At 38.2% G+C, this 22917-nt stretch overlaps 1 long non-coding RNA gene across 5 annotated transcripts in view; it reads right to left on the bottom strand.

Annotated features, from left to right (window-relative positions):
* Positions 1-22917, bottom strand: part of LOC120366045 (uncharacterized) — a 123795-nt gene that overhangs the window by 69943 nt on the left and 30935 nt on the right. For all 5 annotated transcript variants that reach the window (XR_012512440.1, XR_012512439.1, XR_012512437.1 and 2 more), the window contains exon 4: positions 3239-3330. This is a non-coding gene — a long non-coding RNA (uncharacterized LOC120366045). The remainder of the gene's footprint in view (positions 1-3238; positions 3331-22917) is intronic.

The raw sequence follows: 22917 nt of genomic DNA on the forward strand, positions 1-22917 counted from the left end.
TTAAATGTTCAAAAGAGCCGTGGCAGGCAAGATAAATGATATATTACAGTGCTGGTTTAAACCTAATTGATGACTAATGTTGTAATGCATCTGAACCTGCACTGATCTATTATTTGCCTGGTCCATGCTGAAGGGACACTGCAAGGAGAAAAATTGCTAACCGTTTTAACCTGATGGAACTTTAAAAAAATAACCAGTCCAGTTACTTTAAAAGATAAATGACTGGGTGGTGACCTTTTAATGTATATCAGCGTCTTGCAATGCAAAATCAAATGTTAATGAAATAGAATCCAGTGCCGGAACAATGCAAAAAAAAAAAAAAAAAAAAAAAAAAAGCATGTTTTAGAGCTCAACAGTCCATGGGGAATTGTGTTGTTGGGTTCCTACAAAATTGTTATAAAAACTACCAATAGAGAGGAAATAATGATAGATCACATAGCAATCACTGAAGAAGCAAATATACACACAAAAACCAGTTGGATAACACCTGTGTATAGGTTATATATAATAGTGTGTAGGCACAGCTAAATTACAGTCATTGAAAGGCAGGACAACCAACAAAGTTGCTTAAATTCCCTGGGATGGTCAGAAAGGCTTTATTTTCCTGATCTGCCACAGCTCCCACATAATTTTCAGGAGGAAAACCAAGCAAGTAATGTAAGAACATTTCAGGATTCACTGGCCAGCTTGAAAGGGTTTTCAATGGCCAAGTCTAGGGTAATGTTAGCCACAAAATCGTGAATATTAAAATTGTAATCAGACACTAAAGTATCTATGAGTTTATACTAATATAAATGAATAAACATATGAATGAATGAAAAATGAAAAGGAAAATCTCTTTGTTAGAGTAGAATTCTAACTAAGAAGTGTTTAAGAAAGAAATGAGGAAAATAGAAATCACCATTTGGCAATGAGAAAGTAATTATTGTTTCAGGCAACCATCTTCAACAGATACTAAAATTGGTGAACAACAAAAAAAATGATGAGAAACAGAATCTTCACATAGTCCCACAATATCTCCTCTTTGAGACCACCTTGATGAAGGGATCAGAGTTAACATCACTAGCAATGGGACAAATGGACATCACGTCCCTCCTGATATAATGCATTTAGAAGGACACATCATTTTATCATATGCTTGCTAAAAATGCAAATCCATAATTTATGAGAAAACAGAGTAACTGAAGAGCAATCTACAAAATGACTGGTCAATTCTCCTCAAAAGTGTTAAGTCATACATTACAAATCGAGTCAAAGAATGAATCAGGAAATGTAAAGGCAATTAAGGAGACATCACAATGAAATATATTGTGTGATACTGGATTGGATGCTGAACCAGAAAAAAACAAAAACAAAAACACATTTGTGGGACAACTGGAGAATTCTGCATTAGGGACACAGATTAGATACTAATATTGTATCAATTTTTCCCTAAATGTAATTATTATACAATGGGTATGTGAAGAAGAAATTAACATTTGGGGAATTTGGATAAAAACATGGAGATGAAAGTTCTATTTCTGAAACTTTTTTGTAAATCTGAAATTATTTTGAAATGCAAAGTTAAAATTAATATGTAGAATGCCATTGTTGTGCTTTCTTGGAGGACCCACATCCAGCTTCATTCTTCCAAGAGCTGTTATCTTCAGAGGTGGGAAGGGGCAGCACCCAAGCCAGGATACCCTCACTCAATTGGAAAAGGAAGGAACCAGGAGGAGAAGGAGGTAATCACTTTGAATAAAGTTAATCAGAGAAGATTAGACACCATAAAGAGGCATGAGCAACTGCAGAGGTGCTTTTGCACATGTGGTGTAAGTACAGGGGCTGAAAATGGGCTCACTGAGAATAGCTCCTTTCTGACAGTGCCTCAGGATAGGGAATCATCATTAGGAATTAGAATCATAATTATACCTTTTATTTTGCACTAACTCTGAATTAGTCTTTGTGTTAATATCCTTCAGATATTTCTCTCATTTAATTCTTATAAAAGTCTGTGAGGGAAGTATTATCCACATTTTAAGAAATGGAGAGGAAGTCGGGTACAGTGGCTCACGTCTATAATCCCAGTGCTTTGGGAGGCTGAGGCGGGTGGATCACAAGGTCAGGAGTTTGAGACCAGCCTGGTCAACATAGTGAAACCCTGTCTCCACTAAAAAAAAATACAAAAATTAGCCAGGCATCATGGAAGTGCCTGTAATCCCTTCTACTCTGGAGGCTGAGGCAGGAGAATTGCTTGAACATGGTAGGCAGAGGTTATAGTGAGCCAAGATCAAATCACTACTCCAGCCTGGGCAACAGAGCAAGACTCTAACTCATTAAAAAAAAAAAAAAAAAAAAAGAAAGAAAGAAAGAAAAAAGAAACAGAGAGGAAGTATATTTTTTTTTCTAAAGTTGACTGGATTTGCTAAAAGACAGATTTTGCAATTTGGCAATGGGTGAAAGTTTTGGCTCCAGAGTCTATACTTACTACTTTTTTTTTTTTTAAAGAGACATGTTCTTACTCTGGAGTGCAGTGCCAATAATAGCTCACTGCAGCCTTGAAGTCCTGGGCTCAAGCTATCTTCTGGCCTTAGCCTCCTGGTATCTAGGACTACAGGGGTGCACCACCATGCCCAGCTAATTTTTATTATTTTTTTTGTAGAGGCCGGGTCTCTTTATGTTGCTCAGGCTGGTCTTGAATTCCTGGGCTCAAGCAATCTTCCTCCCTCGGCCTCCCAAAATGCTGGGATTACAGGTGTGAGCCACTATGCCCAGACTCTATGCCTATTACTCTTAATCCTGGTGTACTACACAGCCTCAGCAAGAATGCAGAGCCTGACTCCAAGTGAATTCCCAGAATTCCAGTTAGATCTAAGCTAAAGCTTAAGGTAAAAGTTGAAGTGTGAAAAAGAATAAAAAGAAGAATTTCTGAGCCAAGCATACAAGTATACAGGCAAGGATACTGCAGGGCCATTTCATCTGCATAGGAGACCAATGACTTTGAGCACTTAGAACTTTACTTATTTCACACTATTAATGTGCTAATTATTAACAATCCTCTTCTTGAGTTAATAACGATTTAGTAAATATGTTCTTCTGCAAACAAACAAACAAAAAGCTAGACCTCTGAAAAATAGAAGGATAAAAATCACCCATTTGGACCTATTGAGAGCAAATCATGTTAAGATCTACCATACCAGTGTCTCCTTTTTCACTTTCTTCTCATTTTTTTCTTTCTCATCTTTCCTCTCCTCCTCACCTCCTATTCGTCTTTGTTTTCTTCTCTCTCTCCCTCCTTTTTCTCTCCTCTTCCTCCTCCTTCTTTTTCTCCTCTTCCTTCTTTTTTCCAAACTATGGAAACACAAAAAGGGAGGAATTAATTTTAACTAAAAGATTAGGCAGTCTTACAGAGTGAACGGGGTCTTGAACAAGGCATGGGAATGTGACATGCAGAGATGAAAGTAAAAGATTTTCAGGCGAGAAACTCAACTGACTGGAACAAAACTGTATGAGTGGAAAAGTTCAAGAAAATAGGAACTAGTGTGCCATGGTCAGAAGGTGTGTACATGGGATGATGAAGGGAAGGAGTAAGGAATAAGGAGCAAGGGGGAGGAATGACAGTGACAAAATTAATACATCTTTGGTGAGGTGGGATGGGGTCTATCTTGGAGAGGCCATTAATTTCTTCAGGAGGAATCCGCATTTGACCTTCTGAACCAAAATGAAGGTCGCTTGTGGGAGGGGTAAGTGCTGAATAGGCAGATGCCTTACCATCCTCGATGACTTGAATCTAATTTCTGAAGGTCTGGGTTAGGAATCTATGTTTAAATACTTTAGGAGAGGCATACAAACACTAAAACAACCTCATGAGACCTCCTCTTGGGTGCAGATTAATATAGTTACACAGCATCTAAAGAACAAATTATACATGCTGTCCTTTAAAATCCCCTGTAATCCAAACCCATTGTAACATAAACTGGTTGCCTCTCTGCTTTGTAAGAATCAGTAGGGTTGACTAGTAAGGGCTCTTTCCCATGACATATTTTGATGAAAAGTGGATGATATGAGTGTCCAAACATAGCAAAATAAGAACAAACACTCTGGAGAAGAATTATTAGCTTTCCTATTGGTATGGGAGCTGACAAATGAGCTGCTCTGAACAGAGGCACTGGCCACCTTCCAGACTGGCCATGACCACTCCAGATCCTGGACCACTGTCTGGAAAGGTCAAAGTCGTATTTTATAAAGCTCAGCTAGTTCAATGAAAACAACTTGTTGAAAAACCTCAAGTACTCTGTAAATAGATTTCTAGGGTTTTCTTGAAAGGTTTATGAGAACACCATGGCTTTGTACTAAGTTGTGTGAGTAAAAAGACCAGAATGCACACTTTGAAGGGGTATATGTGTCTCTTTGTAAATCTGTGCTTAGCTACCCAGATAAAAGCATAAGCTCTGGGGTCAGGAAGACCTGGATTCAAATCATGGTTTTTCCATTTATTGGCTGTGTGCAGAATTCTTAATTCTGAATTCTTCTAAACTGCAGTTGTCTTGTGGTTATAATGCCTTGTTCTCAAGGTTACTTTGAGGACTGTTTTCCCCTGATATTTGTACAACTCACACTCACACTCTCTAAGTATTCATTCCGTTATCCTTCTCAAAGAGGCCTTCCCAATCTCATATTGAATACTGCAAACAATCCCCCACTATCCCCCAACACTGTTTATCCTCTCCCCATGCTTTCCTTTTCTCCTCAGTACTTACCACTATTTAATACACTATAGATTTTACCATTTTTATATACTTTATTATCTATTTCTAACACTAACATTTTAACAACACAAGGGCAGAAATGTTTGCCTTGTCTGTTCATTGCCACTTCCCTTGTGCCTAGGACAGTGGTAACATCATAAACTGAATACATTTTTGTTGAATGAATGGACAGGTGATTAAATGGCTAATCAATGGGAACATTTCTGGCTTTGAACTTTTGGTCAAGGGGGCTCAGTGCATTCATGCTTCCACTGCCTTTGAGTGTCAAGTATTCAGTACCAAAAGAAAAAAAAAAATTAAAAACCTAACTGTGTTACATAAGATGTTAACATTAAGATAAGTTGTGTGAAAGGTATATGGGAACTTTCTATACTATCTCTGAAACTCTTCTGTAAGTCCAAAATTACTTTAAAATAAAAGTTTTCTGAAATCATGGTTAAAAGAAAGATAAGCATCCCTGTGGCCTATAAATAAAAGAAAACACATAGCAGTAATCAGGAAGCCAAAGGTGTGCTCCACAAGGCCCTTCACCTAACTATCCCAGATAGCTGGCAGTTGAATTTCTGGGGCAATGAGAACCAAATGTGGCAGGGAACCGTACTGGCGGTCATTCACTAAAACTGAGCATCTAGGGGAGGACTCTCCTATCCACAACCTCACAACACCTGTTGTCCAGGGTTGGGGTTTCTCTAAAGCTCCAGCAGGGAGCAGAACAGCTGTGCAACTAGGACTTGAGCCAAGCTATCTACCACTGGCTCACTTCTAGAGAAGCGTGGAAAAGCAGTATTTGAAAGGACAATGAATGAAAATTTTTCACCATAGAAAACAGACCACCGGTCTGAGACTGAAAACATAAGGGGGCCAAAAGATAAATAAAAATAGAATTATACCGACATTAAAAGTGCACAATATCACGGATACAAAGAATATCTTCAAACCTACCATAGAAAATGGACCAATAACCTACCACAGAATGACAGTGAGTCTGACAGCAAGTAATTCATCAGCAGCAATCTATGCCAGAAGAAAACAGACATCTTCAAAACATTTGAGAGGAAAATATTTGACTTAGACTTCTACACTTGTATTACTGTCATTCAAAAGTGTATGATTTTCCTAAGGCTGCTATAACAAAATATCACAGACCAGGTGGCTTAAACAACAGAAATTTATTTTCTTACAGTCTTTCAGGTTAAAAGTCAGAGATCATGGTGTTGGCAGTTTTGGTTTCTCCTGAGGCCTCTCTCCTTGGCCTGCAAATGGTTGCCTTCTCACTGTGTCCTCATACAGTCTTTTCCCCGTGTTTGGACATCCCTGGTGTCTCTTTATGTGTCCAATTTCCCTTTTCTTAAAAGGGCACTGGTCATATTGGATTAGGGCCCACACAAACAGCCTCATTTTAACTTAATCATCCCCTTTCCAGGTTCTGTCTTTAAACAGTCACATTGTAAGGTACTGAACATTAGATCTTCAACATATAAATTTGGGGGTGAGGGAGAAACACAGTACAGACTACAACAAGGAGTAAGAAAAATAAAACCATATTCAGATTCATAAAAAGTAGAGTATTTGTTACCCATAAAGACTCGCTTTAAGAACCATCAAATGCTATTCATTAGTAAGAAGAAAAAAGAAACACAAAATAAAATGATAAAAATATATCCAAAAAGTAGTAATCAAAATAATGGTAAACGAATTAAATTGATTTATTAAAAGCTAGAGATTATCACATTAGGTTTTTAGGACATTTAGTTATACACTTCATGAAAGGAACATATTCAAAACAAAATGGTCCAAAGATTGAAATGAAATTGGATGAAACAAGATATAACATATGAATCAAATAAAGCTGGTAAAAATAGTAGTATTTGACCAAAAACAAATTAAGAAAAAAAGCATTAGTAGAAATAAAGAATACTAGATAATAATGAAAAGAACATCCTCCAGGAAGATATAATAATCATAAACTTGTATTTCCCTAACACTGACTAAAAGTTTATAGGACAAATGCTGACAGGTCAGCAAATCTGTAATCATAATGGGAAATTTAAAATCATGTCTTTCAGAGGTGATTTAACAATCTTCCATATGTATACATATGTTCATATGTGCAATCTTGAATATATATATGTATATATATTCCCATGTGTTTACACACACACACAGATACATTTAAGTATCTAACATGCACTACCCCTAGAAAGGTCTCTCTGCCTTGCAAATCTGGTATAGGCCTTTCCAACTTCAAGACTAAATTCTTTTTGGCTCTCTTGGACAAAATTAATCATTGTAACACTAGGGTCCCTTGTTATCTTCTATATACCTCACATAGAATTCACCTCCATATTTGTAGAAGTATAACTATTGATCTCCACTAGACTCTGTTGTCAGGCACTAGTGTGCTAACCATCTCCATAAATCCAATGCCTGGCACATAGTACATACTTGGTGATTGTTTGCTGAATGAATGAATTCATAGTCCCTGCCCTTAAGAAGCTCACAAGGTGAATAATAAGCAGCTGACATGCACTGAAAAAAATCAAGGTACTGAGCATTAATTTTTCTTTTCTTTTTTTTTTTTTTTAACCTTAAGTTCCAGGATACATGTGCAGAACATGCAGGTTTGTTACATAGGTAAACATGTGCCATGGTGGTTTGCTGTGCCTATCAACCCATCGTCTAGGTATTAAGCCCCACACGCGTTAGCTATTTGTCCTGATGCTCTCCTGCCCCTTGTCCCTGCATGACAGGCCCAGGTGTATGATGTTCCCCTCCCTGTGTCCATAAGTTCTCATTGTTCAGCTCCCACTTATGAGTGAGAACGTGTGGTGTTTAGTTTTCTGTTCCTGTGTTAGTTTGCTGAGGGTGACGGCTCCCAGCTTTATCCATGTTCCTGCAAAGAACATGATCTTATTCCTTTTTATGGCTGCATAGTATTCAATGGTTTATATGTACCATGTTTTCTTTATCCAGTCTATCATTGATGGGCATTTGGGTTGGTTCCCTGGCTTTGCTATTGTAAATGTACTGCAATAAACATAAGTGTGCATGTGTCTTTGTAGTAGAATAATTTATATTCCTTTGTATATATATATTCAGTAATGGGATTCCTGGGTCAAAAGGTATTTCTGATTCTAGATCCCTGAGGAATTGCCACACTGTCTATCACAATGGTTGAACTAATTTACATTCCAACCGAAAGTATAAAAGTGTTCCTGTTTCTCCACAGCCTCGCCAGCATCTGTTGTTTCTTAACTTTTTAGTAGTTGCCATTCTGACTGTGTGAGGTGGTATCTCATTGCAGTTTTGATTTGCATTTCTCCAATGACCAGTGATGATGGGCTTTATTTCATGTCTTCTTTTGAGAAGTATTTCTTCATGTCCTTTGCCCACTCTTTTGATCAGGTTGTTTAGTGTTTTTCTTGTAAATTTGTTTAAGTTCCTTGTAAATTCTTTTGTCAGATATGTAGATTGCAAAATTTTCTCCCATTCTGTAGTTTGCCTGTTCACTCTGATGGTAGTTTATTTTCTTGTGCAGAAGCTCTTTAGTTTAATTAGATCCCATTTGTCAACTTTACCTTTTGTTGCAATTGCTTTTGGCAATTTCATCATAAAAGCTTTGCCCATGACTATGTTTTGAATTGTATTGCCTAGGTTTTCTTCTAGGGTTTTTGGGGTTTTGGGTTTTACATTTAAGTCTTTAATCCATCTTGAGTTAATTTTTGTATAAGGTGTAAGGAAAGGGTCCAGTTTCAGTTTTCTGCTTATGGTTAGCCAGTTTTTCCAGGTGCTGAGCACTGTTCTAAGTGCTCTTACAGGTAATATCTCATTAGTCATCATAGCATTCTTACGAGGTAAGGGAAAAGATGATCTCCCTTTACAGACATAAAGAACTGAGGTCAATGAGGTTTTATAACTTGCCCAAAGTCATGTAATTGATAAATGGCAGAGCCAGGATTTGACCCCAAATTCTCTGATCTCAGAGTCTGAGCTCTTCATCATTATATCATACTACTCATATTTTGTATATGAAAACAATCACTAAAAGAAAGCAGAATTTGACAAGTACCCATTGAAATGAGTAGACAATAAATCCAGTGCTATTATGCTAAAAAGATTAGCTGCACAAATTGTTCCCCACCCCCCCAAGATGGAGTCTTGCTCTATCGCCTAGGCTGGAGTCCAACGGCATGATCTTGGCTCTCTATAACCTCTGCCTCCCAGGTTCCAGTGATTCTCCTGCCTCAGCCTGCCGAGTAGCTGGGATTACAGGCACCTGCTAAAACACCCGGATAATTTTTTGTATTTTTAGTAGAGGTGGGGTTTCATCATGTTGGCTAGGCTGGTCTTAAACTCCTGACCTCAAGTGATCTGCCTGCCTTGGCCTCCCAAAGTGCTAGGATTACAGGTGTGAGACACCATGCCCAGCCTAGGTGCACAAATTCTTATCTTGACAAACCACGAAATGATTCACACCTTTTTCTTTTCCCAGTGCCCTCTCCCACTTCTCTGAAAGAATATGTTGGACATGAGATAAGGGAGGAAGTCAAGTGGCCACTTTCCTCAGAATCCAGCTTCTCTCTGGGCCTTAGAGTTACTTCAGAACCCTACTGGTTGCCCTACAATTCTACGGTCTCAGCAAGAATTTCAGAGTGATGCCCTGTGACTTTCAGACCATAAGCTTGCTGCTTCTCAGTGTTTTTAATAGGGACAGGAGGGATGAGTGGTACTAAGGGTCCATGTAGACAATTGGGTGGCTGCTTCTCTCATCTGTATTGTCATGTCATTTAGAAAGTTCAGTTGTAGGTCAATAGATGGATTCTGAGAGGGAACAGAGAATACCACATAGTTTTCAACTTTCATTATCATAAAAACATTGTGAAATACTTTATATTTTTTGGTCCCTGGATTATATGAGTCATAAACTAACATATATAAATACACAGACAGAGATACACAACTGGCATCTGAGCTTATTCTTGATGAAATCAAGAAGAAAACATTGTTTCATTTGAGCAAATACATATCAACTTCTCTGAGGCCTGGGAGCCCTCACACTCTGTCCCAGCATCACTGAGAAATTATTACACAGCACACATTGTCTATTGTGTTGTTTGATGGTACATTTGACCACAGTTTATGAGACAATTCACCACTGAATAATTTTCATCCCAATGCAGAAGGTGAAGATAGTCTAATTCATGCCTAACTTCAAAGCTAAAGTGGTTGAGGGCTGTAGTTGTGGAATCAAGCAGTTGGCAGAATGAACATTGTAAAGACTTTGATTGCAAAATTTAGAGTGTGAATGCCTGGCCAGTAATTTCACATCAATGATCTCTTTTTAAGAAACTCTCAAAAACCCGTCTGGTTTTCTAGATAGACCTTTCAAGACTCAAAATTGGTGGGGGCGATAATAATCAAAATAGCAGTTCTCTGTTTCTGGTAGACGGAATTCGAGTTTTAGTATGTATTAGCAATTTAATCCTGACAAGCCCTTTGCTACAGCTTGCAAATGAGAAAAATGAAGTTCCCAGAAAAAAAATAATTTATCTGAGTAAAATCATATAGTTAGGAAGTAGTAGAGACAAAACTTAAGCCTGGATTTTCCAGTCTAATCTAACACCCTTTCCAGTATACTAGAGTCTGTCTCTGTCTCATATCCTACTTTGTGGTTTCTTCTAACTGCCTTCAGATGTGGATCCCTTAGCCAAAAAACTAGAATCTCTGCTGTTTCACAAAAGCAGAACAATTAGAAGATACTTGAGTTGACAGGAGTCTTAGAGAACATCTGGTGCTATCCTTTAGCTTTAAGATGAGAAAACCAAGGCCCAGAAAGGATGACTTTTTACGATGAGAGCCAGCATCAGAATCTAGACCTCATGTTTAGCCTTTCTGCTTCTGACATTTCATCAGAAATGTTTTGCCTCCAAACTCCTGACATTGTATATATTTACACGACCCACGGTTACTCATCACGTGTTATGGGACAGTTCGGGTTATTACTCACTGGGGAAACAAAGATTTATAATACAGGAACTCTGTATTCTCTAGAAAAGATAGATACATAAATAATTATGCTTGCTAAATTGGAGGTTTACACAGATGAAATAGATTGGCAAAGAAGCCACAATTAATTAGGCCTATGGAACAAGGGAAGACTTACCAAAGAAGAGCTGAATTTTCAGGGAAGAGAAGTTTCTGAGCCAAATAATGCAGAAAGGGGTTTTGTATGAAGAGGAAGTTATTTGTGTAAAGGAATGAGGGCTGTGAAAAAACACTGAAAGAATAATGCAAGTCCTTAGGTGTGACTGATCATGGCACACAGAGCAGAGTGGAATGAAAAGAGAGTGGGGTCACATGAAGGATTCATATGTCAGACAAAAGGATGTGGGCTCTCTCTGCAAGAAAGTAAGGAACTACTTACAAAGCAGCAGATTTAATACACAGACCAGCTCTGTCAGGTGAATACTATTGCCCCCAACTTTGGAGATGTAGAAACTGAAGCTCACAGCATAAATAACATGCTCAGGCCACCCCACCTTTGTGGGTGAAAGCCTGGATTTAGATACTCTGAAATGAAGTCCCAAGTTTTTCAGATATCACCATGTTGTCTCCCACAGCAACCACTTTTGAAAGCAAGAAACTCAGTCCTAAGGTCAGTCCAAAGATGTATAGCATGGAGAGTACAGAGGACCCACAGGACTCCATCCCCAGGAACACAATCAGCCTGGACATTGCTTATTTCCCACGGCCTTTTATTCTCTTGGTCTATAGTTTTTATTGATCCTCCCCATGGCTTCTGAAAGATAAACAAAAACAGACACACTTTTTCCTCTGCCTATGACCCTTGTGGGATTTATATAGACAGGAATGGCACTAAAATGCAGTGGGAAGAAGAGGTACTCTCTCCAGACCTTAAAAGAACAGTTCAACCAATGAAAAATCACCCTGGATCCACTCTCACTCTCTCTCTCTCTCTCTCTCTCTCTCTCTCTCTCTCATGGATTATTTTCCAGAAAGGACTTTTATGTCTAGATTCCTTCCCAGGAGTCATCATTACAAGCCTGCCCATTCTACCTGATTCTGGAGCACAAACCAATTTTTGTTTACCATTTCTGCTAAAACAAACAAACAAAAAAACAACAACAAAAGTAATTATTTTATTCTTCCTTTCCTCTGTGACATAATATCTAATTTCTACTTCCTTTTTTGGGGGGGTCATAGAAATGAGAGACAAAGAACCCAGATCAGAAATGAGCTTCAATAGCAACTCAGACAAATGTTTTATATGTACAGCATCTAGCACAATCATTTGTGGCCAATTCATTGATAAATCTGTACCTTCCCTAGGCCAGGTACAAATCTATCAATGAATTGGCCACAAATGATTGTGTTAGTTACATCTTTCAAATTCTTCATTCCCTTTTCTAGTATCTCAGGTAAAAACTGGAAGAAAAATATATACAAAGAGAGAGATTATAACAGTCATACATATATTATATATATAATATATACGAGAGAGAGATTATAATTGCTATTCACGCATTATTGTACAAGTTTTTAAAAATGTAGGAAAATAAAATTTAGAAACTAGTAATTACCATGTCAAAGTCCAGTTAAGAAAAATAGAATCACTCCAAATAATTCAACAGAGAAAATGTAATATAAGGAATAATTTCATATGCCCTAGGAGAGCTAAAGGTGCAAACAAGGAATAGAGAAGCAACCTAGAGACCCACTGTCACCCTTAAAGGTGGCAGGATGAATGAAAGAACTGGTATTATCACTAACTAAGAAGCCAGAGCCACAAAGAGGGAGATGAAATCATTGAAAAGACACAGCCTGGACATGCTGCCTGAGTAAGCAAAGAAGGGTAGAAAAATAGTCTATCTTCTTCCTTCCTCCCATTCTCAATTCCTGTCTAGTGCCTTCTGTTGGCCAATCCTAATGGAGTGACAGAGTGGAAAAAATGCATGAGAAATATAGCTTGCAGAGTTCAGCCCCTTGTAATAGGAGGAAGATCACAGAAAGTGGTTAATGGATCTCAGATCAACAAGAAAATGGCAGAAACAGATATTTATAACTTCATTTTGAAAAAAAAAGCCACTGTTGACATTCTGGCAATATTTACCTTTCATCTCCTTTTTATATATTTTTCATTTGCATAATGAAGGCCATACAGGCTTTGCAAGTTGATGTTCTTTTTTCTGTACTCAGTATTATTTCTTGTGTTTTTCTGCATTGTTCAAAATTTTATTAATTTGCATGCATACTATTGCATTTTTATGGAGGTACTATAATTTATGTAGTCATTTCTTTATTATTGGACATAAAAATGTGTCCAACAAAGAATCTTAAAAAAATTGGAACACTCAACAGATTTTAAGACTTATTATAAGTTACAGTAATTAAGACAGTACAATATTGGTATTAAGTTAGAAAAACAGAACAATAAAATAGATTCCAGATTCCAGAAATAGATCCCCAAACATAGGGTTGTTTGACTTAAAACTCTGTAATTCAGTATGAAAAAGACCATCTTTTCAGTAAATGGTACAAGTTTCCTTTATTTTCTACATTAACACTCAATTTATATTTATATTGAATTTATATTGAATATCAGTGTGGAAAATAAAGGAAGTTTGATCTTTACCTGACATAAAAGCATAAAAATTAATTAGAAGTAGATTAAGAACCAAAATGTGATGTCTAAAGCAATTAAGCTTCTAGCTGAAAATATAGAAGAATATCTTCCTGGCTTTGATGTAGGTAAAAATGTATTAAATAAGACATAAAAAGAATTTACCCTAAAAGAAAAAATTTATAAAATTGATTTTATTAATGTTGGGAATTTCTGTTTATCAAAAAGCAAATAGGCAAGGCACGGAGCTAAAAGTGCAAACAGAGGCTAGAGAAGCAACCCAGAGACCCAGGTTGACATTATCTATAATACATAAATCAAAAAAATCCGTCATACTCAGAATGCATAAAGAACTCCTTCAAAAATTAAATAACAAAAACACAACCCAATTTTACAAAGGCAAAATAATCTAACAGATACTGCACAAAAGAGCTATTCAAATGGTCAAGCACATGGAAAAGTATTCAATTTTATTAGCTATAGGAGAGAAATTCAAGATAAAACCACAATTAAAAACCATTACAAACCCACCAGAATGGCTAAAATTAACAAGCCTGACAGTATCAAGTGCTGTAAAAAATGTGGAGTAACTGGAACTCCTCTTATAAATTAGTGGTGTCATTGTAAGTTAGTTCAAGCACTTCGGAAAACTGTTTCTTAGTTTCAATTAAAACTTTGATACAGCAATTCCAATTCTGGTATTACTTAAGAAAAGCAAAATTAGATGTTCATTAAAGACATGTACAAAAAATATTCAGCAACGTTATTCATAATGGCTGCATACTAAAAAAAAATGAGTGTCCAGCAGGAGCATGAGTAAGCAAACTATGATAGATACATACAATGAATGCCCAATTCATACAGTATAATAGAACACAATAACATAAATGAACAGCTACTGTTATACACCAGAAATGGATGAGGTTTACAAACATTAAGCTTGATGAAAGAATTAGTCACAAGAGAAGACCTACTATATGATTTTCTTTATATGAAGTTCTTGAAAAGGCAAAAATAATCTATGTTGATGAAAATTAAATAATGATTAGTTCTAGGTATGGACTATTGACATGAAAAGGCATGTGGAGTCCTGGAAAGATCCTATGGCTTGACGTGTGTGGTGGTTACATGGGTATATTTATATTTGAAAATGTATTGAGATACACACTTTAAATTTATTGAGCTAAACACTTAAGATTTGAACACACTGCTATAAGTAAATTACACCTTTAAAAGTCTAAAAACATTTCCCAGGATAAATAATATGGTAATGTCTACCTTTGTGCATAGATCTTAACCTATATATCTGCCTACATAAATGGAGAGGCAGTGTAATATGGTATTGAGTGAACCAACTCTGAAGTTACACGATATTGGTTTAATTCTAGCACTGCAAATTGCTAGTTGTGCAAGTGTAGGCTTGACATATCAACTCTACAACTCTACTTTCCTTGCTTTTTTCCTTTTCAGTAAAGTGGGGACAGTAATAGTACCTACCTCATAGAGTTAATAATAAAATTTAACTGTTCTAATAATGTAAAGGACTTAAAATAATTGTTTGTACAAACTACGCACTGAATTGTTAGTTATTAATCTTATTTTTAGTGAAATTCTGATATTAAAGAATACTGTTTGAAGTTTCTTGATATGTCACAGAAGTTATTCCCAAATAGTTTATACTTTAATCAGCAATCTACGGAGGCCCTAGCAGATTATTAAATGAAACAAACTGTGTTCAGGTGTTACTGAATGCTAATGGAAAAGAACAAATTATTTAGTTAGGAAATAACCACTCAGACTTACAGCTTTAAGGCAAGCACAAAACAATGCTGAAGGTGGCTAGAGAAGGAGATTTAAAACTGACATACTCCTGTACACTTTTTGTTTCACAGATTCCATCTTGAAATCGCTGTCACTATTTTGGCACTTGCTTTTCATTCTGAGCCCTGTTCCTGTTGATTTTCTTCCCCAGTCCCTTCCAACTTCCACTACTGCTTCCTGGCCATCCTCTTATTTTGCCAGGCACCCTTCATATGCAGTCTCCACAGCTGCTGTCAAGTTTTTTCTTAAATAAATGGTGAAAGAGGGAATTCCAAGCAGAAAAATTAGCACAAGCAAAGACATAGAGGAGAACTTTTATTACAGCTTATATTTTAACTAATGTAGAGATGATTTAAAGTATATAGAAGGCTGTACATAGGTTATATGCAAATACTACACCATTTTATATCAGGGACTTGAGCATTGGCAGATTTTAGTATCTGAGGTGCCCTGGAACCAAACTCCCATGGATAACAAAGGCCAATGATACTTGATAAGCATTTGCGAAATGAATGAGGTGTGTGTATGTGTCTGTGTGTGTGCCCGTATGTATGCAAATGTACATGCCTGTGTGTGCGTGTGTATCTAGGCCCCTTGAAAAATTATAAATCCCAGATATGCCAGTTAATCTCCATTTGCCCTCTCTCCCTGATCCATTCCTTCGGGGGTTTTTTGCCCAGCTCCGTGTTTTGGGAGGCTGACCCTGTCAGGTTACATCACATTTGCAATCTGGCTTCTAGTTGAGTTCAGCCAATGGGAAGCACCAGTGGAAAATAGAAAAACCAGAGCAGAGAGAGGCTGAGACATTTCTTTGCTGCTCCCTCCTTGCTTTGGTGCCTGTTTTCTGGCAGCAGTTATGACCCTCTATGGGACCCTCTGCAGCTCTTGCTGAAAAGGTGCCTCTCCACACTTACTGGCTTCTCATATGAATTTCTTTCCTGGTCACTTTGACTTCAAGGGACACAATGACTTCTTACCATTAATATTCTCAGGGTACCTCAAAATCCATTGTTTGCTTTCTTTACTTTGCCTTCATTTGTCCTTCATTACAGTCTCTCCCTTTAAACCATTGGAATGAATTCTGATTCCTGCAGAGAACCTGACAATGCTCTTTAAAAATGAAGATTGTTTGCCTCTCTGGCCCCTAGCTGCCAGCCCTAATTTAGGGGGACTCCCTTGGTTGCCCAGCACTTAACTGCTCTACTTACTGATCTCTCTTCCCCCACTGGACAGTGAGCACCTTGAGGGCAGAGAAAACATCTTCTTTATCTCTGCATTTCCAGGTTCTAAGATAGTGCTTGGTCTGCACTAAATACTTAATGCAATAGTTATTGGTCTCCCATCTCATCTGTAACATGAAAGCACTTACATTGAACTATCTCTAAAATAATTTTTAAGTCTTCTTAAGCAAACGAGGCAAAGAAAGTGTTCCTTTTTTCAATCCCCTCAGCCCCCCACCCTTCTGGAAGCATTGCTCAAGAAGATGCAAACACATTTGCCTTTTCTGGGATGATGTTGAAGTTGTCTCTCAGGGAGTAGATGCCTTAGGAAGTCCATATGAGCAATTTATGTTGGAGAAAAGATTTAACACAAAATATCACAGTTCAGATCAGATTTAATAGACCAATAAATGGCTGCTTAACAAGGACATTTGGTTACTGTTACATTAAGTTTCCTAAGGGACTTTGTTCTGTTCCACCAAAAGCCTGCAAAGAGCTATAAAGCACAAGCCTTCCAAATTTGATAAAAGGAAAATTCAGTTCTTTTTGGAAATTGTTATTCTTAAGTGACAGTATGAAAACAAGCCTCGAATGTTTTCTTTTCCAGGCATTTCCTTCATGTATTTTGGAGAAAGTTTAGCCTGACTTACAAGGAAACCCCTTAATTGTCCCTTAAAAGTAGAATTGCGTCATTGTGGATAAGACACAGTGTTCAAATAGCTCCCTGGGGGCTGGACTGTTGGAAACTCAGCAGGATTTTAATTGTAAGCAGACAATTTGTTTTGGATTGTATGCAGAGCATGAAAATGTAACTGCTATAGGATCTAACAACATATAAGGGGATTAAAGTCTAGTATTTCTCCACTGCTTTACTTCTTGGTTCCAGCCATCTTTGAAAGTGATGAACTTGTCCTCTAAGGTTATTCTGGGTCCTTCTGAAAATCTGAAATCTATCACTTATTAGATCCTGAGAACTTTGAAAGCAGGGCCAGTCTTGCTCCCTCCTATATGGCCAGTGCCTAACATTGTGCTTGGCTCATCTATGCCCAATAAACTTAATGTATTTCAACAACTCTAGACACACTTCTTTCCATAGTTTAAAAGCTCTGAAATGAGAATGCCTCATACAGTTGATTAATTAGCTTCTCCTTTCTCAGTGGTACATAAAATCATGACGCATATCGCAATTGATGATATCATAGCTTCTGTGAAATGCGGAATGCTAAGAGCCTATGGTGAGCCAGATTCTGTGTCAAGTCCTTTAATACTTTATTCATTACCATAGGGATAACAACTCCCTATGGTAGGTATTATTATCTCCATTTGACAGATAAGGCTCAGAGTAGTACAGTCAATAGCTCAACATCACAATTTCTGCTTGGAAAAATGAACCCAAAGTCTGCTACCAGGGCTCATGATCTTTCTATTAGATTGTGCTATCTCCCAGTGGAAACCTTAGATAAATATATTTTAGAATCAGTATGTTAAAATCTAGGATGCTTCATTACAGTTTTAATTTCATCTACCCTGGTGATCAACTCAAACAATAAAATGCCATCCCAATGTGCTCTCAAAAGTGATCAACATATATTAACTGGTTGGTGTTCTTAGTGGCAAAGTGACAGAAACCCATCTTAAACCAAATAAAGCAAATATAGAATGCATTGAAAGTATAGTTGGGGCTTGGGAACAAATGGAACCTCACAGCTGGCAGGTTGACCATGTTGACAGGACACAGTCTTACCTCTGCTTCTCTCTATGTACAGCTTCATTCTCCTCTTTTGCTATAGGCCCATGTTTCACACAGAGCAAATCCATGGCTCTTGACAGCTTCAGAGAGCTATATCTTAGAGCTTCAGCTATAGGTAACAGGTTAATACAACTCTTTCTAACCCAAACCTAAAAACCACAAGGAATAGACTCATTAGCCCAGGGTCCAAGTGTCTACACCCCTGAACCAAGCAATGAGGCCTCATTTGGAGTTACACTGAATTAATGTGGTCAATCTTACAGTAATTATGTGAATGGAGGTGGGGTAAAGAGGGGCAAGTCTTAGAAAACAACAGTAGTAGGCAGAAGTCCCTAAATGTCTGTTTTTTGAAGCCACTAGGCTTGTCTAAAAGCCATGTTTATAGATGATCAGTGAAGAAAGGAAGAGTATTTCCATCTCTGGAGGTTGGTGAGAAACAAAATTTAAGATGAACCGTAAGGAAGACGAGGATTGGGGCATGTGAAGATGAGAGGTGGGAACATGCAAATGGCATGACAAATAGGATAACCACATAAGAAAATATGTACATAGTTATAAATTAAAATCAGTGGTAAGGAGGAGATATATATATATATAAGATATGGGAAACAAGACTTGACTTTGTTTGAAGGATTAGGGACAGCTGTCTTGAGTAAGTGACATTTGAGCTCAGCCTCAAAGGATGAATAGGCAATAGCCCACAAGAGCCCTTAGTGCTCTCCCAATCAGGTAACTTACTGCTTACAGCTCTTCTCTCACTCCCTACCTACTATCTACTGCAGCACTTCCCAACTGCCCTAACACCCACTGCCATGTCACAAGGGGCTTACAGTTGCTTAAGATACCAATCTTCTTTCTGGGGCCAAGCATCCTGCTCCATTTACTCCAGTGTACCCTATAAAACCAAAAATACAACAATTTTCGAAGTGTTCCATGGTGGCTCATTTCATGTGTGAACTTGACTGGGCTTTGGAATGCCCAGAAAGCTGGTAAAAATGTGGTTTCTTGGTGTGTGAGTGACGGTTCTGCCAGAAAAGATAAGCAGTTGAATAGTAGACTGAGTAAAATAGATGTCCTCTCACCAGTGTGGGTGGGCACCATCTAATACCTTGAGGGTCCAAATAGAACAAAATGATGGAGGAGGAACAAATTTTCTTTTGCTTCTTGAGCTAGAACATTCATATTCTTCTACCCATGAACATTGAACCTGCTGGTTCTCAGGCCTTTAGACTATGGGATGTAGACAAGTGAGGGCATACTCCCTCCTCCAGTTACATCCCCATTCCCTGGGATAGTTGTCAGGCCTTCAGCTTTGGGCTAGGAGTTATCACATCAGCTCCCCTGGTTCTCAGGCCTTCAGACTTGAACTGAAGTACTGAATTATACTACCAGCTTTTCTCAGTCCAGCTTGCAGACAATATATCTTGGGATTTCTCAGCTTCCACAACTACATGAGATGGTTCCCCTATGAAATCTCCTTATCTATCAATCAGTCAATCAATCATCTATCTTCTTCTGGAGAACCTAATACATGTAATATGATGTGACAAAAGCTGAGAAGCACTGAAGAAAATAAAACTCAAATACCTAGTTTACACCTTAGGTCTCCTCTTTAATTTCACTTCCAGGCATATTCACCACAATCTTTTAGTTCAACTTCCTAAAGTAAGAGAAGTATATAAAGTTTGATGACCACCTAGTGAAATGGATCTTTCACCCACCTTCCCTACCTGCTTTGAGATTGGCATTTCTGGGTGCCTCATAAACTAGTTCCTGGTGATTCAGGCCTTTATCTGCACTCTCCTCTTTTCTATGCACAAGAGCCATAACAAATTTATTTCGTATTTTTCTCCCAGAACCTCCACCACAACATCCCCATCAAACAAAATTGTTTCACAACTCTACCTTTATGCTTCTTCCCCCTTCTTGGAATGCCCTGATCCTAAGCCCTTGGAGCCCTAGTGCTGAGGAATTTTAACAAATATCATGAAAAATAATTAAATATGATTGTGTTTGTCAACAAAGAAGCTTAGGGCCTAAGTTGAACGGGTGAAATAGTGCCTCCACGACAAGATTTCCCAGAGCTGTCGACATGGTACGCTGCAGTGTGAATTCCTAGTAAGGGTATTTGGTAACTTGGGTTTCTCAAAACTACTTAACCACAAAGCCATTGTCAGTAGAACATCTGTGGGAGTAGAAATGCTCGCAGGATCACATAGATGAGATTATTTGGATATGTGGGATTTGAATTCAAGATAGAAAGAAGTAGAAAAGAAAAAGGATAAAGAGAAGTCAACCGAAAAGGCAGAGGAGAAAAGGAGGAAGAGAAAAATGAAGATCCTTCTCCAAAATCTGGAGATTTGCCAAGTTGTCCCTATCTACAAGTAATTGTTTTCTTCCTTGGCAGAGTCCCCGAGCGTTGGACTATGTATGGAGGGTGAAAAATACTCAAACAAAGCCTGTCCTGCTACCAATCACAGGCCTGGTTAGTAACCATCCTAGTGGGTGAGGAGTGAGTCTCTGCCTTCCTGTCAAGTTCCCAGCTGCAGGAAGGACTGGCGGCACTTACAACTGGGCTGTGATGATGCCTTTTGCAGCAATCTTTCCTTCCTAATCTCAAACAATAGCCTTCCTTGCACCGCTCAGAGTTCACTTAAGGAATGAGATTTAAAAAGCAGGTGGCTATTGGCATCATTATTTGATTATTCTACCAGAACTGTGTTTGCCACCTAGTCACAATTAGCATTTTAACCACTAGAACCAATAATAATATTACTGTAATATTAATATATTATTAATATTTGATAAACATGATTATCAAATATTTGGCATCTTCTATGTGTTAGGAACAGTGCAAGGTAACGTGCATAGTGAATATTCAAACAATGGTACCAAGATTTTTATAAGTATGCTTTCTTTGTCCTTGTAATTGTATGACCTGCTTCACCAACTTGGGGTGCAATTAAGGTCAGATTATTATCATTTAAAATTAAGATGAGCTTAGCTCTGACTCCCTGCTCTTTTTACTTCCTCCTTTTAAATTGCTTTCCTAATCCAAAAGCCCAGTACTATTTGTGACACTCCTATCATCTGAAGACTGACAAGGTTCATAAATTTTAAAAGAGAAACGCCAGATATAGGTGAAGGCGAGGAAGGCAGTAAATCACACTGCCATGTGTGTGCCTATGCAACAATCTTGCATGTTCTTCACAGGTACCCCCAAACCTAAAATGCAATAAAAAAAAGAGAGCTTTATTTTTCATAGTGTTGCAGCCTACAGGGTGGACCCTCTGACAGGTTGAGAAGTGTAGCCTCTGGTCAGAAGCCAGAAACAGGCACCTTGAGAGAGGCAAAGGAAACAGGCATTTATGCTGAGCAGGGTGACCAAATATACATATTCAATAAGCTGTAGGAGGAGTCCTGAATACTTATGAAAGGAGAAATGTGTGCATCGCAATTAAGCTTCATGCTTCCCAAGGGAACCCATGTTATAAAGGAAATGACAGTGTTTGCATGATCTGAGGGTGGAGTTTTCAGCACCCTATCATTAAAAGGTGAAGAAGTGGATGTGAAAAACCTTACTGCACATTCTCCGTAGTGTGGCCAGAACCACTCTGTGGTTGGTGGTCTCTTATCAGGCCAAAAGAAGGGGCAGTATAATGCAGTTGGTTATCAGTGGTGGAGTCTTTTAAAGTGGCTTGTTTCTAGTTGGCCCTTAGAGAAGAAAGTCTAATGGCAATTCACAAAGGAGGGGGAATAATGAGGTGTGCCTGACCTCCCATCCCAAGTCATGTCCAAAAACTCAGTTTTCAAGGTTTCTCTGAGGTCTACTTGGCCAAACGATGGTCACTTCAGTCCAGTTGGGTGGCTTAGAATTGTGTTTTTATTCTTAATCCTCAAAGGAAAATTAGGAGAGCCTGGTCTGTATACGAGTGGCTCTATTTTCAGTAGCTTTAGCTTCTGACACTGCTATATGAGGTCATCACCACAGTCTGCCCTTTTTAGTTATGTTCATTTGCACTTCCTGCCTCGGTGATCTCCAGCTTAGTTCCATTCAAAGCTGCAGGAGATCTTTTAAAGAAGGACAATACAACTTTCCAAATGTTATTCTTGGCCAAGGGTGCTCCATACAGATGCTCCCAACTATTCTCAAATCATGCCCACCAGCAGAAGCACAGGCCACATACATGGTTGAAATGAACCTTCTTTTGTGACCATCTAAGTGCTGGTATTAAACCTGTATCATCAGTTCAGAAATGCCCTCATAGGTAGATTCTGTTAGGAAATATCAGTGTCCTTTTTGCCAGTAGACTTCAGCAGGGGGCATCTGTAATCATTGGAAAGGGTGTAATAAAGTTGAGCATCCAAAGAAAAGTCCAGATCTCAAGTCTTTCATGCTCTGGACCATCTGGGTTTCCCTGCCAACTGCGAATTTGCATAAAAATTACAAGTGATCCTCTCAGCGTATCAAGGGAGGCAGCCTGTCTAAGCCACAGAAGATTCTTACAGAATTCCCTCCAGTAGTGGGTCCCCATTGCCTTATGTTTGTATAACTTAAAAGGCCATCAAGTGAAGAGCTCTTTCTCAGATCAAAGAAGAGATGACTCCACTGGCTTCCAGGGCTTGTCCTAGACAGAGGCAATTTTTAAGTGACAGCTTATTTTTAAAAATTTATTTTGTATCCACCTAATCAGGCACTCCACTATAGTTAGACACCTTTCTCTGTCTAGCTTACTG

This window comes from Saimiri boliviensis, chromosome 11 (assembly GCF_048565385.1).
Source record: "Saimiri boliviensis isolate mSaiBol1 chromosome 11, mSaiBol1.pri, whole genome shotgun sequence".
Lineage (NCBI taxonomy): Eukaryota > Metazoa > Chordata > Mammalia > Primates > Cebidae > Saimiri > Saimiri boliviensis.